The 24559-nt window shown below is 42.4% G+C and overlaps 2 long non-coding RNA genes across 2 annotated transcripts in view; one reads left to right on the top strand and one right to left on the bottom strand.

Moving 5' to 3' along the window:
- Positions 1-19715, top strand: part of LOC112652458 (uncharacterized) — a 62876-nt gene extending 43161 nt beyond the window's left edge. The window contains exons 3-4 of the long non-coding RNA XR_003131470.3: positions 2373-2593; positions 19139-19715. This is a non-coding gene — a long non-coding RNA (uncharacterized LOC112652458). The remainder of the gene's footprint in view (positions 1-2372; positions 2594-19138) is intronic.
- LOC125753032 (uncharacterized) lies at positions 13425-24027 on the bottom strand. The gene is made up of 3 exons (XR_007403859.1): positions 23929-24027; positions 19513-19636; positions 13425-16188 (listed from the first exon to the last, which is right to left on the bottom strand). It is a non-coding gene; the product is annotated as an uncharacterized LOC125753032 (long non-coding RNA).
- Positions 24028-24559: the final 532 nt, after the last annotated feature.

The following is a 24559-nucleotide window of genomic DNA, read 5'->3' as shown; positions in this document are numbered from 1 at the left end:
GAGATACCAGGAGCAGTGGCTCTGGCTCCTGGTGGGGAAGATGATAAATTAATTCTGCACTGATGTGGGAGAGACGATGCTCCAATTCCATGCAGTGCCTAGCCCTACTGCAGTCCATATGTGTAACATGTAATTGCATTGTATCGGCAAGAGAGTTGTGGCAGGGATTCATTACACTGCAGAGTGACTGTAAACATCCCTCACACCCTTTCTTGTCTGGTCTCTAGTGTTAGAGAAGATGCTGCGTCATTAGGCTCTGAGCTCAGCAGAGGAAGCACCAATAGCCAAGTCATGGCTCCACGGCCCTTTGTCCAGCAAGGGAACTTCCTACCTCTGAGCAGAAATCCACAGAGTGAGCATTAGGAGCTGAATGTATGTGTCCCCTATAGGTCAAATGTTGAAGCTTTAACCCCCTATGTGCTGGTATTTGGAGGTGGAGCCTTTGGGAAGTAATTATATTTAGATGAGGTCGGGGGTAGGGCTCCTGATGGATTATAAGAACAGAAACAGAGACCAGACCTTGCTCTCTGTCCACCATGTGAGGACACAGCAAAAAAGGTGGCCATCTGCAAGCCAGGAAGAGGGCCCTCACCAGAGACTGAATCAGCTGGTACCTGGCTTATTAGACTTTCCAGTTTCTAGAAAGGTGAGAAATAAATGTTTAAGTTGCCCAGTCTGTGGTATTTTGTTATAGCAGCCTGAACAAGTAAGAGTTCAACAAAATGCAGTCAGTGCCTGTAGGTGAAGTGGGCACTGTCCATGGGGACCAGAGGCCTGTTATCTTACAGCTGCCTGAGGTCCCATATATGTCACCTACCAGTCCCTACTGGACCATTAAGGACTATTCACCTTTTATTAAAGAGCTGTTTAAAACGAGGGACCGGGATTCTTCCTGTTTCTTGCATGGTGTTAGATATTTTTAGTGTTTTCCTCTGATCCTAAAGCAATAAGCACTCTTGAGGCAGGATTAAGATTTCTTTTTTTTTTTTTTAATTTATTTATTCAAGAGAGAATACAGAGAGGCAGAGACATAGGCAGAGGGAGAAGCAGGCTCCCTGCGGGGAGCCTGATGTGGGACTCGATCCCAGGACCCTAGGATCACAACCTGAGCCAAAGGCAGATGCTCAGCCACTGAGCAACTCAGGTTCCCAGGATTTCATGCTTTAAGGAAAGGGGAAGCTGAATGTGCAGTGGGTACCTACTATGTGGCAGTGACTGTCCCAAGCAGTGGGCAAAGTAAGCAAAAATCATCACCCTTGCAGATCTGCCTTCTGGCAGAGACCTACAATAAACCATGGACATGATAGAGTATGTTAGCAGGAGGTAATACTTGAACATATTAGAGCTGAGTTAGTTGAATGAGGAAGCCTGGAGTAGGTGAGGGCAGGAAGTGGGATGCAATTTGTATAAAGTGATCAGAGCAAGCCTCAATGACAAGGTGATGTTGAGCAAAGATTTGCAGGAGGTGAGGGAGTTAGCCGTGTGGGTATCTGGGTGAAATATGTTCCAGAAAGAGGGAACAGCCATGCCAAAGCCCTCTAATAGGACATGCTGGAGTGCTGTGGGGAATAGGTGCTGGAGAACAGTGTGGGGAATAGGTGGCTGGTGTGGATGGAGCGAAGTGAATATGGGGGAAACAGGAGCTGGAAGTTAGAAGGACCATATCAGGAAGCGTCTCATAGGTCACTGAAGACTTGGGTTTTTACTCTGAAATGGGGGCCATGGGAGGGATGGAGCAGAAAAATGACATGACTAGACCTTTATTTTAAGAAGTTCATTGTGACTGTGGATGGAGGCAGAGGGTGCTGGTGGAATCCTTGGGAGGCTACTGAAGTAATCCCGATGATGGGATAGTGGTGGCTAACACCAGAGCAATAGCAATAGAGGGAAATGGTCAGATTCTAGATGCATTTTGAAGAGTGATCCACCGAGACTTCCTGATCAGTTAGTGGGCTGTGATGGAGCAGGTGAGGCACTGATGACCCTAAAGTATTTTACTTGAGTGATTAGAAGGTTGGATGAGGGTTAGGAAGGGGCAGGTCATGAAGTTGAGGGCAGAATTATGACTGAGTTTGAGATAACCAAGTGGGACTGTGGGAGGAACTTAGATTTTCCAAGTCTGTCTGTTATTCCATGATGATTATCTCTCGTCCACTAGTTTTGGGAACTGGGCAATAAAAGGGGCTTATACAGCAAATGTCACATTTGCTTTGGTATGGGAAAGCCAGAGCTTCCCCAATCTCAGAGGGTCTCTGTGAATACCCTGGGTGGGGCCAGCAGCTCCCACCATGGTGCTGTACAGCCCTCTGTGCAAAGATTCTGTTGACCTACTCTGTACAAATGCAATTGTTCATAGCACTCTCTCCCCTCAGACCATGTGGCTCCTGAAAACAGTATTGGATTCCTCATCTCTGGCTTCTCCTGAGCAGCTCTTGAGGTGACTGACCCATGGCAAATGACTCAGTAAATGACTCTTTGATGTCACCTAGAGAAGCACAGCCATCTGACCCCCAGTACAGGAAGCGAGGGTTTGAAGCGGCCCTCTGTAAAGGAGAATAAATGATTGCAAAGTCTTTGGATTGTATTTCTGAAGGTAGGTGTAGAATTAAATGTGAGCTATGGAGCCAGACAGCCTCTCAGGGACACCTGCCTTTCCTCTCTTTTACATTTGTTATTTTTTTGTTTTTCTCTTTTTGCAAATTGCTCATTCATATTCTTTATTTTTTCTTCTATTGGATTGTCTTCCTTTTGCTTTTTGATCTGTAGGAATTCTTTACGTAAAATGGCTACTGGTCTTTTGTTAAATTGCAAATATCTACTCCCATGAAATACCCTATTGGATTTTAATAACAATTACATTGAATTGCTAGCATAATTTGGGGAGAATCAATATCTTTATGGTATTGATCTTCAGACCCATGAACATGGTCAGAATCTCCATTTGTTTCTGTTTGCTTTAACTTTTTTCAATGCTGTCTTAGAACTTCCTTTATAAAGGCAGGGCTACAATTGTGTAGATTGAGTATCTCAGTCTATGTAATGATGCTGGACGTGTGCAATGTATAAACTTCCTGGCTACTTAGGACAAACGTGTATAAGTATAGCACAACTCTTTTTTGACTTATTTCTAAGGATCTTATGGCTTTTGTTGCTATTGGAAGTATATCTTTCAGTAGTTATATTTTTAAATTTAACATTGCTGGTATATATATGTGTGTGTGTGTGTGTGTGTGTGTGTGTGTGTGTGTGTGTACATCTTGTATTCAGTAGACTTGCTGAACTGTTTTATTAGTTCTAATAGTTTGCAGATTTTCTTAGATTTTTCTTTGTGGACAACCATAATATCTGCAGATAATAAAATAAATATCTGTTTCATCTTTTCTAACCTCTAAAGTTTTTTAAGTGCAATGAATGAATAAAATTCAATGCTGTATTTAAAAACACAGAAAACTCTATATTAGGACAATTATGGAAATATGAATATGAAGTAGATATTACTTGATAATATGGAATTATTGTTAATTTTTTAAGGTATGACAAAGTATTGTGGCTATGTAGAAACATGATTTTATTCTTTAAAAAAATTTTTTGGGGGGCATCTCTGTGATTCAGTCAGTTAAGAATCTGACTTTGGCTCGCATTATGATCTCAAGATCCTGGGATTTAGCCCCAGGTTGGGCTCTGCACTCAGTGGGGGGTCTGCTTCCCTCTCTCCCTCTGCCCCTCTCCTGGCTCATGCTCTCTCTCTCTCAAATAAAGAAAATCTTTTTAGATTTTAGATTTTTTTGTTATTTGAATATAATTGGCACACAATGTTACATTAGTTTCAGGTATACAACATAGTGATTCAACGTCTCTATATGTTGTGCTGTGCTCACCACAAGTAAGATATAATCTGTCACCATACAGCCCTATTATATTACCATTGACTATATTCTCTATGCTGTGACTTTTATTCTGATAACTTATTCATTCCATAACTGAGAGTCCTTATATAAGCTTTTTTAAAAGTTTTACTCTACTTTTAACGGATTTTAAAAGTCTACTTGTAATAAAATTATCACTCTTCCTTTTGATTTTGTAAAGTGGTGAGTTACACTGATATGTTTACTACTATTAAATTGTGCTTTCCTGGTGGCATATTGGTCATGATATATTGTTGTTTTTATTCATTACTGGGTTTAGTTCTCTAATATTTTATTCATGACATTCATATTGATGTTCATGAGTATAACTGACCTATAATTTTCCCTGTTTTTTTAAAAGATTTTCTTTATTTATTCATGAAAGACACACAAAGAAAGAGGCAGAGATATAGGCAGAGGGGGAAGCAGGCTTCCCACAGGGAACCCGATGCAGACTCGATCCCAGGACTCCAGGATCACAACACGAGCTGAAGGCAGATGCTGAACCACTGAGCCACCCAGGCATCCTCCTTGTCTGGTTTTCATATCGAGGTTATACTAGACTCCTCAAAGGAGCTATAAGACATTCTACCCATCCATTTGAATAGTTTATATATTATTGGGATTATCTTTTCTCTGAAAGCTATTTAGGACTCATCCTAAAATCATCTGGCATCTGGGCTTGATTTCCCTCTCTTTGTCTTTCTCTATGTCTCTATTTCTCTCTCTTTCTGTAGATTTTATTTTTATTGAAAGATTTTATTTATTGAGACAGAGAGAGAATGGGTAAGACACCCCAAGCAGGGGGAGTGGCAGGAGGAGAATCAGGCTCCCCACTTAGCAGGGAGTCCCATGTAGAGCTCAATCCCAGGACCTCAGGATCATAACCTGAGCTGAAGGCAGACACCCAACTGACTGAGCCACCCAGACAGCCCTCTTTCTGTAAGTTTTAAATCACTGATAACCTTGATGGAAAAGAGTCTATTCAGCATTTCCATTTCTTTTTTCTTTAAATTTTTTCTATTGGAGTTCAATTTACCAACATATAGCATAACACTCAGGGCTCATCCTGCCAAGTGCCCCACTCAGTGCCCATTACCCAGTCACCCCATCCTCCTGCCCACCTCCCCTTCTACTACCCATTGTTCATTTCCTAGAGTTAGGTGTCTCTCATGTTTTGTCACCCTCACTGATATTTTCACTCATTTTCTCTCCTTTCCCTTTATTCGCTTTCACTAATTTTTATATTCCCCAAATGAATGAGACCATATAATGTTTGTCCTTTTCCAATTGACTTATTTCACTCAGCACAAAACCCTCCAGGTCCCTCCACGTCGAAGCAAATGGTGGGTATTTGTCGTTTCGAATGGCTGAGTAATATTCCATTGTATACATAAACCACATCTTCTTTATCCATTCATCTTTCGATGGACACTGAGGCTCCTTCCACAGTTTAGCTATTGTGGTGGACATTGCTGCTAGAAACATCGGGGTGCAGGTGTCCCGGCGTTTCATTGCATCTGAATCTTTGGGGTAAATCCCCAACAGTGCAATTGCTGGGTCATAGGGCAGGTCTATTTTTAACTCTCTGAGGAACCTCCACACAGTTTTCCAAAGTGGCTGCACCAGTTCACATTCCCACCAACAGTGTAAGAGGGTTCCCTTTTCTCCACATCCTCTCCAACATTTGTTGTTTCCTGTCTTGGTAATGTTCACCATTCTCATTGGTGTGAGGTGGTATCTCATTGTGGTTTTGATTTGTATTTCCCTGATGGCCAGTGATGTGGAACATTTTCTCATGTGCATGTTGGCCATGTCTATGTCTTCCTCTGTGAGATTTCTCTTCATGTCTTTTGCCCATTTCATGATTGGATTCTTGGTTTCCTTGGTGTTGAGTTTAATAAGTTCTTTATAGATCCTGGATACTAGCCCTTTATCTGATACGTCATTTGCAAATATCTTCTCCCATTCTGTAGGTTGTCTTTTAGTTTTGTTGGCTGTTTCTTTGCTGTGCAGAAGCTTTTTATCTTGATTAAGTCCCAATAATTCATTTTTTGCTTTAGTTTCTCTTGCCTTCATGGATGTATCTTGGAAGAAGTTGCTGTGGCCAAGTTCAAAAATGGTGTTGCCTGTGTTCTACTCTAGGATTTTGATGGAATCTTATCTCACATTTAGATCTTTCATCCATTTTGAGTTTATCTTTGTGTCTGGTGCAAGAGAGTGGTCTAGTTTCATTCTTCTGCATGTGGATGTCCAATTTTCCCAGCACCATTTATTGAAGAGACTGTCTTTTTTCCAATGGATAGTCTTTCCAGCTTTGTCGAATATTAGTTGACCATAAAGTTCCCACCAATAAAGTTCCCACCAATAAAGTTCCCACTTCTGGGTTCTCTATTCTGTTCCATTGATCTATGTGTCTGTTTTTGTGCCAGTACCACACTGTCTTGATGACCACAGCTTTGTAGTACAACGTGAAATCTGGCATTGTGATGCCACCAGGTATGCTTTTCTTTTTTACTATTCCCCTGGCTATTTGGGTCTTTTCTGATTCCACACAAATCTTAAGATGATTTGTTCCAACTCTCTGAAGAAAATCCATGGTATTTTGATAGGGATTGCATTAAATGTGTACATTGCCCTGGGTATCATTGACATTTTCACAATATTAATTCTTCCAATCCATGAACATGGATTATTTTTCCATCTCTTTGTGTCTTCCTTAATTTCTTTCAAAAGTGTTCTATAGTTTTTAGGGTATAGATCCTTTACGTCTTTGGTTAGGTTTATTCCTAGGTATCTTATGCTTTTGGGTGCAATTGTAAATGGGATTGACTCCTTAATTTCTCTTTCTTCAGTCTCATTGTTAGTGTATAGAAATGCCACTGACTTCTGGGCATTGATTTTGTATCCTGCCACACTGCCAAATTGCTGTATGAGTTCTAGCAATCTTGGGGTGGAGCTTTTGGGTTTTTATGTACAGTATCATGTCATCTGCAAAGAGGGAGAGTTTGACTTCTTCTTTGCCAATTTGAATGCCTTTGATTTCTTTTTGTTGTCTGATTGCTGAGGCTAGGACTTCTAGTACAATGTTGAAAAGCAGTGGTGAGAGTGGACATCCCTGTTTCATTCCTGATCTTAGGGGAAAGGCTCCCAGTGCTTCCCCATTGAGAATGATATTTGCTGTGGGCTTTTTGTAGATGGCTTTTAAGATGCTGAGGAATGTTCCCTCTATCCCTACACTCTGAGGACTTTTGATCAGGAATGGATGATGTATTTTGTCAAATGCTTTCTCTGCATCTATTGAGAGGATCATGTGGTTCTTGTTTTTTCTTTTGCTGATGTGATCAATCACGTTGATTGCTTTACAAGCATTGAACCAGCCTTGCATCCCAGGGACAAATCCCACTTGGTCATGGTGAAAAATCTTCTTAATGTACTATTGGATCCTATTGGCCAGTATCTTGTTGAGAATTTTTGCATCCATGTTCATCAGGGATTTTGGTCTATAATTCTCCTTTTTGGTGGGGTCTTTGTCTGGTTTTGGAAATAAGGTGATTCTGGCCTCATAGAACGAGTTTGGAAGTATTCCATCTCTTTCTATCTTTCAGAACAGCTTTGGTAGAATAGGTATGGTTTCTTCTTTAAACGTTTGCTAGAATTCCCCTGGGAAGCCATCTGGCCCTGGAATTTTGTGTCTTGGGAGGTTTTTGATGACTGCTTCAATTTCCTCCCTGGTTATTGGCCTGTTCAGGTTTTCTATTTTTTCCTGTTCCAGTTTTGGTAGTTTGTGGTTTTCCAGAAGTGCGTCCTTTTCTTCTAGATTGCCTAATTTATTGACGTATAGCTGCTCATAATAAGTTTTTTAAATCGTTTGTATTTCCTTGGTATTGGTGGTGATCTCTCTGTTTTCATTCATGATTTTATTAATTTGAGTCTTTTCTCTCTTCTTTTTAATAAGGCTGGCTAATGCTTTATCTATCTTATTAATTCCTTCAAAGAACCAACTCCTGGTTTTGTTGATCTGTTCCCCTGTTCTTCTGGTTTCTACTTCATTGAGTTCTGCTCGAATCTTTATTAACTCTCTTCTTCTGCTGGGTGTAGGATATATTTGCTGTTTTTTCTCTAGCTCCTTTAGGTGCAAGGTTAGCTTTTGTATTTGAGTTCCTTCCAGTTTTTGGATGGCTGCTTGTATTGCGATGTATTTCCCCTCAGGACTGCTTTTGCTGTATCCCAAAGATTTTGAATGGTTGTATCTTCATTCTCATTAGTTTCCATGAATCTTTTTAATTCTTCCTTAATTTCCTGGTTGACCCTTTCATCTTTTATCAGGATGGTCCTTAACCTCCACATGTTTGAAATCCTCCAAACTTCCTCTTGTGATTTAGTTCTAGGTTTCAAAGCATTATGGTCTGAAAAAATGCAGCGTACGATCCCAATCTTTTGGTATCAGTTAAGACCTGATTTGTGACCCAGTATGTGGTCTTTCATGGAGAAAGTTCCATGTGCACTTGAGAAGAATGTATATTCAGTTACGTTTGGTTGTAAAGTTCTGTAAATATCAGAGAAATCCATCCAGTACATTGTATATCATTTAAAGCTCTTGTTTCTTTGGAGATATTGTGCTTAGGATATCTGTCGATTGTAGAAAGGGCTACATTCAAGTCACCAAGTATAAGTGTATTATTATCTAAGTATGTCTTCACTTGGGTTATTAATTGATTGATATACTTGGCAGTTCCCACATTTGGGGCTTTAATTTTCATGATTGTTATGTCCTCTAGTTGGATAGATCCTTTAAGTATGAGATAGTGTCCCTCTTCATCTCTTATTACAGTCTTTGGGATCAACTATAATTTATCTGATATGAGGATGGCTACCCCTGCTCTCTTTTGAGGATCATTTGAATGGTAAATGGTTCTCCAACATTTCATTTTCAGGCTGTAGGTGTCCTTAGGTCTAAAATGAGTCTCTTGTAGACAGCAAATAGATGGGTCTTGCTTTTTTATCCAGTCTGAAACCCTGCGCCTTTTGATGGAGTCATTAAGCCCATTCACATTCAGTGTTGTATTGAAAGATATGAATTTAGTGTCATCATGATACCTATTCAGTCCCTGTTTTTGTGGATTGTTTCTTTGGACTTCCTCTTTCTTTTACAGAGTCCCCTTTAATATTTCTTGCAGAGCTGGTTTGGTGGTCACATATTCTTTCAGTTTCTGCCTATCTTGGAAGATCTTTCTCTCTCCTTCTATTCTGAATGAGAGCCTTGCTGGGTAATGTATTCTTGGCTGCATGTTCTTCTCATTTAGGACCCTGAATATATCCTGCCAGCCCTTTCTGGCCTGCCAGGTCTCTGTGGAGAGTTCTGCTGTTATCCTGATACTTCTCCCTGTAAAGGTTAGGGATTTCTTGTCTCTTGCTGCTTTAAGGGTCTTCTCTTTATCTTTGGAATTTGCAAGTTTCACTATTAAATGTGGAGGTGTTGAGTGGTTTTTATTGATTTTAGGGGAGGGGGTTCTCTCTATCTCTTGGCTCTGAATGCCAGTTTCCCTTCCCAGATTAGTGAAGTTCTCAGCTATGATTTGGTCAAATACACTTTCTGGACCTCTGTCCCTTTCAGCACTCTCTGAAACCCCAATTAAATGTAGATTTTTTCCTTCTGAGGCTGTCATTTATTTCCCTTAACCTATCCTCATGGTCTTTTGTTTTTCTCTTTTTTCCTCAGCTTCCTTCCTTGCCATCAACTTGTCTTCTATGTCACTCACTCTTTCTTTTACCTCGTTTACCCTTGTCGTTAGGACCTCTAGTTTGGATTGCATCTCATTTAATTGATTTTTAATTTCGGCCTGATTAGATCAAATTCTGCAGTCATGAAGTCTCTTGAATCCTTTGTGCTTTTTTTCTAGAGCCACCAGTAGCTTTATAATTGTGCTTCTGCATTGGCTTTCTGTCATTGAATTGTAATCCAAATTTTGTAACTCTGTGGGGTAGAGTACTGTTTCTGATCCTTTCTTTTATGGTGAGTTTTTCCTTCTAGTCATTTTACTTAATGCAGAGTGGCCAAAAACAAGTTGTACTTGATAGAAGCGCAAACTTTCTCACTGTAGTATTCCAGCTGTTCTCTCTTTAAATCTGAGACCGAATTAGGTTTTCAGGATGATTTGAAAGTTATCTAGGTAAGTTGGTGGGGACAGGTGACTTGGGGACCCTACCCTTCACCCATCTTTCCCCGCCTCCCTTCCATTTCTTCTTGAGTCAGTTTTGGTAAGTAGTATTTGTTAAGAAATTGTCTAAATTGTTGAGTGTACATGAAGTTTTAAATAATTCTCTGTTTTTGTTTCCTCTCAAGATTGCAACCTCATCTTCACCAATTTCTGTTCTTTGTCATTATTTTCCTTCCACTTTCCTTGGACTATACTTGTTTTTCTCAATATCAAGTTGATGTTTTGCTTTTAGTTTTCAACTCTCCCTTCTGATGTGATATAAGCACCAAAGTCTTTAGTTTCTGTTTAAGTACCACTATGAGTTTTAGTTCTATTATTATTGTCCATTTTTCAGGATCTTCTGATTAATATTTTTATATCCTTTGTAGCCTGTGAGTTATTCATAGATATACTTCTATATCCCTATATGTGTGGTTTTATTTGTTATTGATTTCTAACTTGATTGCATGATATGGAATCTTTGAAATTTTTTGAAACTGGCATTAGGCCTAGTATATGATCAATTTCTCATTAATATTCCTGTTTTGCTGAGAATTCTATACACTCTTTGAGTATTGTGCCTTATGTTTGTGCAATCAGCCAGGCTTGTGAATTGTGTTGTTCAAATTTTCTATATTCTTACAATTTTTTGATATGCTTCATCTGCTAATTACTGAGAGATGACTTAAAAATCCTTCAGGATAGTTGCAGATTTCTTTCCTTGTAATTAGGTCAATTTTTGCTTTGTAAATATGAAGCTATATTTTTAGCTGTGTATAATCTACAATATTTACATCATTCTGCTGAATTCTTTCCTTCTTCCATTATATGGTGTAGTCTCTATTTTTCTTAATAACGTTATTCTTTTGGTTAATACTTCCCAAGTGTATGTTCTTTTACATCCTTTGCTTTCAGTTTTTCTGTATCCTTGGGTTGTTGGTGTGATTCTGTGAACAATCCATTTCTAGATTATTTTTTTAATTCAACACAATAATCTATGTTTTTATTTTTAAATTGGGAAGTTTAGTCAATGTGTATTTAACAAGATTATGATATATTTAGATTTTTTTCTAGCACCTTATTGCACCTTATTTTGTGCTATTTGTTTTGCTTTTTCTATAACTTTTCCCTTCTTTCTTTTTAAAAGATTTTATTTATTTTTTTGAAAAGAGAGAGAGAGAAAGAGAGAGAGAGAATGAATGAGTAGGGGGAGGGGCAGAGGAAGAAGCAGACTCCCTGATGAGCAGGCAGCCCAACAGGGGCTCGATCCCAGGACTCTGAGATCATGACCTAAACTGAAGGCAGATGCTTAACCTACTGAGCCACCCAGGCACAGCTCACCTTTCTTTCTTTTATTGGCATGACTGAGTATTCTTATTCCTCTTTTTTATCCTCCTCTTGTTTAGAGGTTATGCATTCTTATGTATGTGATCAGGTAAACTTTTCAAACCCTTTTTAACACATAAACTGCCCTTCTCCAGTTTTATCGAGATAAAATGACACATAGTGCTGTATAAATTTAAGACATACAGCATAATGATTGACTTACAAATATTGTAAAATGATCACTTTAGGTTTAGTTAACATCCATTATCTTATACAGATACAAAAAAAAAAAAGAAAAAAGAAATCTTTTTTTCCTTGTAATGACAATTCTTAGTATTTACTCTTTTAAACAACTTTCAAATATATCATACAGCAATGTTAGCTGTAGTCATCACATAGTACTTATAACAGGAAGTTTGTACTTTTTGATCGCTTTAATCCAATTCTCACTCCCACCATCCCCATCTCTGGAAAAACAAGTCTGATCTCTTTTTTAATGAGTTGTTTGTTTGCTTGTTGTTTTTAGATTCCACAATGTAAGTGAGATTACGCAGTGTTTGTTCTTTCTTTGTCTGACTTTTTTAACTTAGTGTGCCCTTGAGATCTATCCATGTTGTTGCAAATGACAAGATTTCCATCTTTTTGAAGCCAAATAATATTCCATTGCATTTATCTACACTACAACTTTACCCATTCACCTGTCAATGGACACTTAAGGCTGATTCTGTATCTTGGTTATGGTAAATAATACTGCTACAAATGTGGGGGTGCTGATATCTCTTTGACATAGTGTTTTTGTTTCAGGTATGTTCCCAGAAGTGGAATTATGGGATTATATGGTGGTTCTACTTTTAGTTTTTTGAGGATCCTCCATAATGTTTTCCACCATGGCTGCATCAATTTACATTCCCTGCAACAGCACAGAAGTTTCCCTTTTCTCCACTTCCTTGCCAACACTTCCTGTTGTTTCTTGCTTTTTTGAGAACAGACATTCTGACAGGTGTGAGGTGACATCTCATTGTGGTTTTGATTTGCATTTTTCTGATGATGATGGATGATGAGCATCTTTTCATGTATTTGTTGGCCATTTGTATAACTTCTTTGGAAAAATGTCTATCTGGGTCATTTTGCCCATTTTAAACTTTGGATTATTTGCTTTTCTTGCTATTGAGTTGTATGAGTTCTTTATAGATGTTGGATATTAACCCATTATTGGATCTATGATTTACAAATATTTTTCCTATTCCCTAGGTTGTCTTTTCATTTTGTTGGTGGTTTCTTTTACAATGTAGAAGCTTTTCAGTTTGGTATAGTCCCACTTATGATTTGGATATAATATCACATCCAAAAGATCATTGCCAAGACCCATGTCAGGAAAGTTTTTGTTGTTTTCTTCTAGGAGTTTTGTGGTTTCTGGTCTTACATTTAAGAACACTCAATGAAGGAAAGGCAGTCTCTTCAGTAGATGGTGCTGGGAAAATTGGATGTTCACATGTAAAAGAATGAAACTAGACCCCTATCATATAGCACTCACAAATATCAACTTGAAATGGATTAAACACATAAACTTTAACATATCAACAAGTCTAAAAGTGATCCATCTTGCACCTTGTTCCCAAGATACTATGAGGGCTCAAAAAGTACGTTAGCTCCGATCCCTCCCCACCCCACCCCCCTACCATCTGCTTACCTTGTTACTTTTGCTTGTTAACTCTCATTCTGGTAGGTTTTCTGGTAGTAGGCACCTTGTCTCTGACTCTCTGCTGTATTCAGGTGACTTGAGTAGTTCCTGGCACATAGTAGGAGCTCAGTCAATGCTGAATAATTTTAGGATTTTGTTGTTACTCATCCTTTAAGTGCATTTATTTTATATATTCTGCACGTTAGTCACCATTGTTATTGTTGTTTTTATATCTTTATTGAGTGGCTGACACTTTTTCTTTTCATTAAGCAAGACAATATTTCAATGAGAAAAAATGTATTCCCTCCCAAACTAGGCTAAGCCTTATGCTTGATGAATCATGTTGCTGGATCCCAAAGATACTGCATCTCCCAGTTGTGGTTTCTTCACCTCACAGAGCACCTGATGTTCAGAACCCTTCAAAAATTCTATAGGCAAAGAGTCTCTGTGATCGTGTGTGCTGCCCCTGGTTTATCTATCTGCCAGGGAGAACGGATCTTTAATATACATGCCAGGGATTTTAGGACAGGGCTCCCCAGTCCTCCCCTTCTTTCCATTCTCACTATTGGATCATTCGCATGAACATACATATGTGCTGTCACTTCTCCCATCTGGGAAGCAACCCTTTCTGACACTGCTTCCTCCTCCAGATACTGCCAGAGATGAGACATACTTTGAGCTGGAGCTGGCAGGGCTGCAGATGGATTGGCTGCATCAGAGAGAATGGTGTTGAGGCTGACACTGGGTGTTTGGTTTGGTCTCTTTGCAGAGATCTGCAGGCAGTTTGATATAAAGCTTGCATCCCTGAGATGGAGGCAGGAGTGGGAAGGATCAAAGCTGGGGAAGGGCCCAGTCTTCTTGGGCCACTGGTCATTCTTGAAAGAATCTGGGGAGTCTGGAGCATATTCTCACCTGGGCTCAGACAAGATCTACTCCCCCTGCTGTTGCCAGACCTCTGGGGTTTATATGAGTGTGGGTTCATCTCCCAGGCACAGCAGTACTTCTTGGGCCCTGAATGAGTAGGGTGTGTAACCCCGAGAGACTTTATGGGATACTCCTTGGACTAGAAGAAAGAAAAGGACATTCTTTCTTGCCATTGAGAGACATCACATCCTAGGTGACCTAAGATGGGCAGACAGTAAGGAGGAGTGGGACTGGCGCAGTGAGAGGGATGTTAGTCCCCAGAGGCAGGTATAAAAGGCCCTTCAAACAGGCTGTAGACAGCTGTAGTTGTTCTGTTGTTAATACTGCTTTAAGGTAGGCCCTATCTGGCTGGTACCAAGGCTCCCGGCATCTCTAGAGTACCAGAGTGTCACCTTGGTTCTCCTCAGCTGATCAGGCTCAAGAAGCCCTGGGCCTCCCTTCTCATTTGGGGGTGGCACACAGGACAGCTTCCCCAGATCTCATTTGAGCCCCACTCAAGGGCTCACTGAATTAGCCCCTGCCCTCACCACATGTGCCCTGTAAGCAGTGTCAATCTCATTGAGTCCTACCTTCCCTATCCCAAAGGGACATCTCCTCAGCCCAGTCAGGAGAACAAATAAGACCATGTGTGCTAAGTGTATCATGCAGAAACTGACATATACTAAGCAGTTTCCTGAGGATCCTTGTCTCTTGTCACCAGCTTTTCTTGTCATCTTAGCTGAGTTGGGCTCTAGGTCTCCATGTAATCATCTGCTAAACAGAGTAAACAATCTCCATTTTCCTAGCCTCTCAGGACTACTGGGAGAAGCAAATTGAGGTGTGAACTTGAAAAATGCTTAATCTAACCTTGATCTCTAAGCTCCCTCCCCCAGGCTAAGTGGGATTTCTTTTTTCCACTTTCAAGCCTTTGTATCTTCTGTGCTCTGAGGCTGCATTTGGCTGTAAGAGCCCCACATATGTCACCTCCCCTGAGGGTCCCAAACCCATCTCCCCCAGCAAGACTAGGTACCCCCTCCTCCACAGAGCTCATCACGCTCTGCTTTGCCTCCTGGTCTGTCCTCCTGAGCAAGATTGAGGTCCAGTTCAGAACCAGGTCCTTGGGTACAGCATAGATCTGACAAGAGACCCATGATGGATTTTTAAACAAACGGGTGAATGAATGGGTAAGCAAGCTAGCAGATGAACTGTGAATGACGGCCAGCTCAGGGAAGGAAGAAGAAGCTGTGGCTTACAGCTGGTGGCCCCTCTCTGGGTATGATAATGCCCTGGTGTTTCCAATTTTCTAGCCAGCCTGGTGCTTAGCCGAGGGTGACCCTAAAACTGCTTTTGAGTGGCAGGCGGGCTCTTGGGCTTGTACTCAAGTTGCTGTCCTGCAGTGGATGCCTAACCCTCTCTGCTCTCACTTGTCCTATGTATCTTCTTTGCAAGTAGCAACTTTGCATAGACTAGAAGTTGAACATTGAAGATAAAAAGGGGCCCATATCATTATCAGAGATGTTTCTGTCACCACCTCTAATTCCTCACCATGCATTTATTCTGCATTCAGCTCATTCACCTTTCTCCCCTGCCATCTCCACCAGACCTGGCCTTAAGCCACATGTTATCAGACCCATGCTTTCCATTCTCTGAGCACCAAGACTTCAAGTGCCTGCCTTCCAGGAAGCTCTTTCCTGTCTTTTGGCTCCTGTGATCCCATTTTGCCTGCCTTTCCTTTTCTGCTTCTCAGATGCACTCAATTTCCCAAACTCTACCCTGAGTTCACCCAGTACCATGGCCTGGGCACTACTGCACAAGTGTATATGTAAACTGAGCTCCCCATGGATCACATCTCAGGGGCTGCCTGAGCCCTTCACTTATCAAACTGGACATGCCTAAACTCAACAGATAATTTTTCTCTTGCAGTCTTCTCTCTTCATCTTAGTTCTGTAGTTGGCACTTCTATCCACCTAGGTGGTCAATCCCGAGTCTTAGAAATCATCCTGAGGGTGCCTGGGTGGTTCAGTCAGTTAAGTGTCTGACTCTTAATTTTGGCTCAAGTCATGATCTCAGGGTCATGAGATTGAGTCCTTGTTCTGGTCCATGCTGGGCATGGAGCTTACTTGAGATTGTCCCTCTCCCTCTCCCTCTGCTTCTCTTCCTTTCCTCTTGCTCCCTAAAAACAAGAAAAGGAAAGAAGAAAAAGAAATCATCCTGATTCTTCTCACCCTCTCACATACTACATCTGACCCCTGAGCAAGTCCCATGGTTCTGCCTTCACTTCACAACTCCCCACTTACGATCTGCATTCCCCATGAGGTGTAAACTCCATCTGTCAAGTGAATTATTGAGTCTCATTTCATCTGCTGAGGAACTCCATGAAGTAGAAATAGTAGGGGTTATTACCCTCATTTTGGAAATGGGGGGCATAGAGACTTGGGGTCAGACCTGACCCAGGATAGAACCCTTCTGTTCCTTCTGTGCATCTCCCTCACCTTCTAGTCATGACTTTAGCATGAGGATTGAGAGCATAGGCATATAGGCTTAATCCAAGTCTGGAGTTCATTCTTATACCACCTTCCCCCATATTATTAAGAGCTGTGAGGCTTTAACTCTTTGTGCCTCAGTTTCTCTTACTGTATTTCAGGAAGAAACATGCTTCTATGCTGCAGAACTGTTATGAGGGTTAGGAGAATGGATGCATGCTGTGTACTCAGCATTGTGCCAGCACAGACAGTGCTCAGGGTAGGCTGGATGTTTATAACAATGCTGCTATCACTGGAGAGTTCACCACCAGATTTCTTGGTAGAGCTGTCTACACACACTGGCTTTCTTCACTTCCCTTACCCTTCTCAGCATACTCCTGCTGGTCCTCCCACCCCTGCACTAGGAGCTGCCCCTCAGGATCATCAGGAATGCTTGCAGCAGTACATCCAGCACACTTGTCCTTGCGTAATACTGGATTTCACAGTACACCTGGCTTCCTTCATTCTGAGACTGTCCCTCCTCTTGGCAGCTGAGACACTCTTGGTTTTCCTCCAGTTCTTGAATTTCTCTCTCTCTCTTGCTCCTTTACTAGCTCCTTCTCTTTCACTGGACCCTAAGGATTGGCATCTGCCCCCAAGGCTCTCAGCCTTCCTTGCTCAGGTTTGCCTCTTCTATTATATCTTGTCCACCTGTGCACCATCACAGGCCAGCCACTCACCAGTGATGCCCCATTCTCAGTCAACCCTCACCTCCTGGCCAGCCTGCTCTCCTAAGCTCCCAATACCTATAGCTAGTTGACACTACCTTTTGGAGTCTCCAGAACACTGGCCCTGAATATGTTAAACTAAGCTGTGCTTTTCCCTGAAACTGACTCATCTTTGTCTTTCCGCCAGGGCAGGATCGTCTACCTCAAATCTTGGAATCCTGCTTAGCCTGTTCCCTCTTCCGCCCTCCATCACCTCCTGTGTCATTCATCTGCCTCATGTTTCTTGGGTCCATCTCCTTTTCCCATCTCTGCACATCACTATAGTCCAAACATGTAATTTCTCACCTGGACGGATTACTTTGCCTCTCTAATCCATTCTCTGCAAATTGGCTTATGTAATCTTTTAAAAACTCAAATTGGATCACATCACTCTGCTATGAAAAATTCTTCAATCTTTGCCTGAGCCTCTTCTGATAAAATCCCAGGTCTTTGGCACCCTGAATTTTCCTGACCTTGGTCACCTTTCCAGACCTTGGAGCCTGTTCCTGCTCCTTGAACGTCCCATGCTGTCCCCCATCCTGGACTTGCTAGCTCACCTCGGTGTCACCTTCATATTACTTCCCCATGGATACCTTGCTGTGCCCTCAGACGGGTCAGGACTTGCCACTGTTCAGGCTCAGAGAAGCCATCTCTCCAAAGCACATTCTGTGACTGCCTCAAAGAGCTGTCCACATGTATGTAGTTGTGGTTCTGTATTATTTATCTGAAGTGAATCCATCTGGCCTCTCAATTTTAAATTCCATGAAGTACTGGTGCTTCCCCAGTTCCTGTCTCCCGTCAATACCTGACCACCCACTTGAAACCTGCATGGGGTTGTCTAGCAGGCACCTCAACACAGGACATGTCTGAAAACCAAATTCCTGATCCCACTGTGGCCAGACACTCTTCCTCTGGCCATGCCTGGTGCAATGCTCCATGTGTTGAGGCTGCATTCACAGGTGTACCCTTTACATCTCTCTTGCTCTCGTGCTTGTATTCAGCTCTCACCTGTTGGCCATAACTCAAAATACCTCCCAAATTCCGGTGGGATCCTGAGCACGTTTGACACCAAGAGATGATATTTTTTTAATATTCCCCTTGCTATGGACTGAATGTCTGTGTCCCCTCCAAGTCCCTAGGGTGATGGTATTTGGCTTTGGGAAAGTGATGAGGTCATGAGGGTAGAGCCCCCAGGAGAGGATTAGTGCCATTTTAAAAGAGGAAGCAACACAAAACTCTCACTACATGAATTCACCAAAAAAAGTAGTCTGTGTGTGGACATAACCAGGAAGAGAGACTTCATCAAGAACCCCACCATGCTGGCACACTGATTTTGGACTTTTAGCCTCCAGAACCATGAAAAATAAATGTTTGATGTTTAAGCTGCCAGTCTGGGGTATTTTGTCATGGCAGCCTGAACTGATACCCCTCTTCTGTGTGACAGAATTATTTTCAGTAATAATCAATTAAATAAGGAATTATGATCCAGAAAAGAAATGCAGAGAACATTTTCTCAAATTGAACTTCATGTATACAATTATGCCAATTAAAAATAAATGAATTTTAATAAAACAGAATCAGCCATAAGAGGTTCAACTAGGGCATAAGAAGCAGCAACTAAAGGATATCACTGATATATCAACATTTTATTTACTTAATTCTTTAGTTTTAAAACAATCACTTAACAATTATAAAAGGCCACATTTAAAGGGTATTATTTACAATCAGTGACAGTTCATGTAGGAACTGAAATATGTACTTGTCAAACAAAAATTTTACACCTTCCAGTTTGTACTGTGTCACTGTTTCAAATTTTAAACACAAATAAACACCCCAAGTAGTCACATAGGATGACAGAGTTGAAGTAACTTACATTCTGCTTCCTTGTCTTCAGAACTACGTGCTATCAACATTTATTTCCAATTTACCACTTGAATGCAGTGCCTGGAGACTGAAGCAGGTGAACTGGCATGTGACCTGGCCCTGTTGGGGGCCAACCTAACAGAGTTCTCTGGATTAGTGTCCAGGTAGAACACAATGTTGACTGAAGGAAACGTCATAAAAATGTGTTAATCTGAAGTTTACAGATGTATTAATAAAATGCAATTGTTTAGAAATTAGGTAAAGTTTTTTTTTGAAGGCAGAGTATTTTATCAAAGATTCTATTTATCATTGGCTGTTTGTGGAGGTTACATCTTTTCTGGATGATTCACCCCTCATAACCTTCATGTGGGGCAGACTTCTCCCATATCCTACCTTAGCACCCACCTGCAAGATTGGACTCCTTCTCACCATCTTCCCTGACACCTTGGCGGTCCCATCCATGCTCTCTTGCCTGGATTCTTGTCATTGTCACAGTTAGGGGCTGAATTGTGTCACCCTCAGGCTCCACCTGCAAAATTCATGTGTGGAAGCCCTGACCCCTAGTACCTCAGAATGTGACAGTGTTTGAAGACAGAACCTGTGTGGCTCAGTGGTTGAGCATCTGCCTTCGACTCAGGGCATGACCCTGGGATCTGGGGTGGAGTCCCTCATAGGGCTCCCTGCGAGGAGCCTGCTTCTCCCACTATGTCTCCGTGTCTCTCATGAATAAATAAATAAATCTAAAAAAAAAAAAGAAGACAGACTCTGTAGAGAGGTAATTAAGATAAAATGTGGTGGGTTTTAATCTAACATGACTGGCATCATTCTAAGAAAAGGAGATCGGAACACAGACACACGCAGAGGAAAAGACCACATGAAGACCCAGGGGGAAGACCACTGGCTGTGTGATTTGTTATGGCTGCCTAAGCTGACTGGTAAGAGGTTCGCATGTTTCTGTCCTTGCCCCGACTCCAGTCACACAGTGATTCTTCATGTCAGACACCCTCCAAAGGTCCCCATTACCCTAAAGTAGGAGCCACAGGCCCTGCTGGAAAGACTTCCAAACTCAGTCATTCCCCTCCCACCACACCCTCGCAGGACCCAAGCCTCCACTGCTCCTCCTCAAACACCCCAGACCCTCCCACCATGGGGCCTTTGTCTTTCTTGTGGTTACTCTGCAGGAATGCTTCTCCCTCAGGGTTCACACTGCTAGTTCCACCATGGATTCCTTATTAAAAGGTTACCTCTTAGTGAACCTGGGTGGCTCAGTTGGTTAAATGGTTAAGCATCCAACTCTTGATTTCTGTTGGGGTCATGATCTCAGGGCTGTGAGCTCGAACCCCACATTGGGTTTCACACTGGGTGTGGAGCCTACTTAAGATTCTCTTTCTCCCTCTATCCCCTCCTTTCTAAAAAAAAAAAAAAATTTTTTTAAGATTTTATTTATTTATTCATGATAGTCACACAGAGAGAGACAGAGAGGCAGAAACACAGGCAGAGGGAGAAGCAGGCTCCATTCAGGGAGCCCGACGTGGGATTCGATCCCGGGTCTCCAGGATCGCGCCCCGGGCCAAAGGCAGGTGCCAAACTGCTGCGCCACCCAGGGTTCCCCTAAAATTTTTTTTTTAAAAGCCACCTGTTCTGTGAGGCCTGGCAAAACTTCACCTCACTTCACCTCACCTCAGCACTTTCCTTTCAACCATTTCCTCTCCCTGCTTGTCTTCATACCTAGTGCACAATCTCACATTCTAGCACGCTGTGTCTATCTCTGCTGCCTCTTCTGGTACAAAGAAGGCTCTCTGCCCTGAATCTCAGTTCCTAGGACAGTGCTTGGTATCGAGTAGGTGACCAACTATTCACAGAAAGAATGAGTACATGAATAAGTGTCAGAGCCCATGCACCCCTGCCTACCAGAGCAGAAAGCAGCTCTGGCTTGTTAACAACTCCATACCCAGGGCCTGGGCTAACATCTGGCACATCGAAAATCTGAATTCAAATGTGCCAATTCCCTTGGATTTCACCACACTCTCTGAGCAGATTTCTCCACTCTTCCTGTGGTGACCAGAGTATGGCAGCTAAGATTGCAGAATTCCCCCCCCCCCCCCCCCCCCCCGCCGCCCCAAGACTTGGCTCCTTCAACTGGGAAGTGAAATGGGATGTCAGGAAGCGATGGGTGGATGTAAGAGGCTCAGAGGGCTTCAGAAGGGATGCAGGTTAGAGGAAGTCTCTGGAAGATAATTCACTCATAAAAACAGACAGAAGGGTTTGGGGTGGAATCATCCAGTCACCGTGCATTTTGTCTGGGAAACAAAGCCCAGAGAAGAGCTGTATACCCTTTACTGATTCACTAGTTACATTTTGAAACCCCTGCCACCCTGGCGGTGGGGAGGATTATATCAAGTCTTGTCTACTGGGCATTGAGGGGGGCACTTGACAGGATGAGCACTGGGTGTTATTCTGTATGTTGGCAAATTGAACACCGATAAAAAATAAATTTATTATAAAAAAAAAGTCTTGTCTACTTTCCCAGTCCATGGCCACTTAACTCTCCTTGCGGGGACTCCACCCCTCTTGGAGGCACCCAAGAACCTCAAGCTTAGGCCAGGCTAAATTGCCAGTGGCCTGAAAATATTCCTTGGGGAAAGGTACTTTCAAAGTTGTCATTTCAGGCTTCCTGGGAAGGGCTATGTAGTAAGATACATCAAATTTTCCTGCGGGTGAGGAGAAAAGTGCTTTCCTTCTGCCCCTCAGTTTGTTTAGCTATAACCAGAGAACGACCACAGATACCTGGCAGGTTCATGTGAGGGTCAAGGAAAATGTAGCGAAGCAGTCGTCCTGTGGTTTGAACTCCATTAATGCTGGGAACTAACACCACCACCATAGCTACCAGGAGGATGCAGCCAAGAGCCTCCAGTCCTGGAGTTCAGGCGCGACAAAGAGGCACTGGGTGCCCAGCTGCCTCCTCCTTCCTGCCCAGCAGCCATGCCCACTAGGCTGGTGATAGCTCTGCACTTCTGAGGTTCCCATGGTGATGGGATTACTAAACACTGGGGCCATTAGGCTTGCCCTGAGGGTTTGAGAGCAGCTATCCTGAGGCAGCCTTTTAAGCCAAGGGACCATCATGGAAGTGTATTTTATGCAGACTGCCAAGTGTGTGTGATTTATTCAGTACCTGGCTTCTTTAAAATGTTAGCAAACTCTCCTGGTATTAATTTCAAAGCCATTTACTGAGTGAAGGGAGAAGGGCAGACTTTCCTTTTCTGAGGGCAAAGTCCATTAGAAGTGGAGCTAATTCTCTTTTGCTTGTGGTGGGGTACTCTCAGGGATGGGGGAGTCTCAAAGAGGACCCCAAATGGTTCTGCATCCCTTTGGCTGACCCTTGACTATGAGATTGGTCAGTCAAGGCCTGAGGAACCCTGATGGCATCTGATCCAGGCCACAGTGATGAGATGCAGCCCTCTGGGGCCAGCACCTCAGAGACCAGTAGTGACAAACATCTCGGTTTGTCTGTTTAGTTTTTAGCATGGAATTCTGGGAAGCCTGACACAGTCTGGCCCGCCACCCCCACACATGGGTCTACCTTCCCCACTGCTGGCACACTGAGGCATCCACACAGCATCTCCTGTGTCCCCTCACACCTTTGTTCTTCTTTATTATGAATGGGATGGGAGGGATCAGAGCTGTAGTGGTCACTCAGGCCAATGGGGAGACAATTATATTCCCTGACCCTGGAGCACTGCCTAGGGGTGGGGAGCTGGCTCTCCAGGATTAAATGACTTCTGCATCCACCAGAAGGCAGTGGTTGTTGCCTACAGGGAGATTAGCCACTCCTCCTGGGCCTTTGGAATAGGAGGCTCTTCCAGATTCTTGGGAGAAAAGTGGTCATGTAATTGTCTCCTGGGCTAAGGAATTATTTTAGTCCACTTCTTCCTTTATGGACCAGAGCCTGTGCTGGGGGCTGAGAAACACTGAGACATAAAATACTAATTTTGTTCTGGGGTTGGGGCGGGGGGAAGGTCTGTGGGAGGGACACACACCAGAGGGAGAAAGGAGATGCCAGGTGTGTGTGTGTGTGTGTGTGTGTGTGTGCCTATGTGAAGCATCTGTCCCAGTCTCAAGGGCTGGAGAGCTGACAGAGGAGGGCTCCTGGGGATGATGAGACACAGAAACAGGGAGCTATGGGAATGGTCTTGACTGAGCATAGTGCTGGAAGGTTCTCTGGGTGGCTTCAAAAAGCCACATAAACCCAAGAAACTTGTAGTCACAGTGAAATGAGGCCTGGGGATGCCCTTTTCTCTCTATATCCTCCTCCCCTCACTCCCAGTGGTGGTGTTTTGAGGCAGGACTCAAAGATTTTCCTACTTTTCAGATGTCACAGTGAGGGGAGGGATGTTAAAAATAGAGAAATTCTGTGGCTGGGGAAGTGAGGGTGCATTCTTCACTTAACTAACAATGAAGAGACTGTACAGGGGGGAAATATCTTGCTATCTGCTTGGAGGGCCTGGAAACAGAACTCTTCTATATTTTTCCACAAAAACATTTCAGTATGTGTTTTTCTAGGTGAAACATTTCTAAAAAATATTGTTCAATTAAAAAATAAACTTTGATCAAAGCCATGAATGTACAGGGTTTAAAGAGTGTAACAGCACAAGTTTTGTTATGCAAAACAGCAGGCCCCTTGCCCTACCCCATGGATTCCTGCTTCCCAGAGGAAACCAATTTTTAACAGTTCTTTTGATACTATATACACAACTCTAGATAAAATGTTAACATTGCTAACTTTCTATTTTCCAGTTTGGGGCATATCCTTTTACTTCCTACCTTGGAAGGTGGGGAATTATGCTTTTCACCCCGTTTTGGGCAGCACCACACACATGTTCGAACACTTCCCATCCCCCACTATCAGCAACATAGTCACCTCCTAATTCTGTATGAATTGAGAATACAAAAGTTCCCACACTCCTAGGAAAAGACTGATTGTTCTGTAGCCATGGTAACAAATAACCGCAGAACCAGTTTTAAACCTATTCAGTGGATAGACACTAGCTGACCTCATGAATGTGCTTTGCAGCCAACCAATCAGTGTCGATCTCTAGCTGAAACTCAGCCAATCAGAGACAGACACACCCGACCGAACAGCCTCTGAGTGCCCGCCAAACAACCATTCTCTTTCATCCAGTCACCTTCTAGGGATGATGGATGACATCACCCCTATTCCAGATGTCTGGCCAATCCCTGCACTCCCTGCTCTGCTCTGGGAGACTGCCTGAGCAGCAAAGCTTATTCTTGCTCGAGTGAGCAATAAATTCAGCTTTGTGTTTTATTTTAGAGTTGAACTAGGGCCTCATTACCTTTGACAAGATTAACATTCAGTGTTTACAGTGTGATTATGTTAAGACTTTTCACAAGTAAGTTTTTTGTTTTAACTAGAGTTAATGATTGCTCTAGATTT

Source organism: Canis lupus, chromosome 19 (assembly GCF_003254725.2).
Source record: "Canis lupus dingo isolate Sandy chromosome 19, ASM325472v2, whole genome shotgun sequence".
Lineage (NCBI taxonomy): Eukaryota > Metazoa > Chordata > Mammalia > Carnivora > Canidae > Canis > Canis lupus.
Note: the sequence above shows the minus strand (reverse complement) of the source record. Positions and strands in the feature narration are given on the sequence as shown.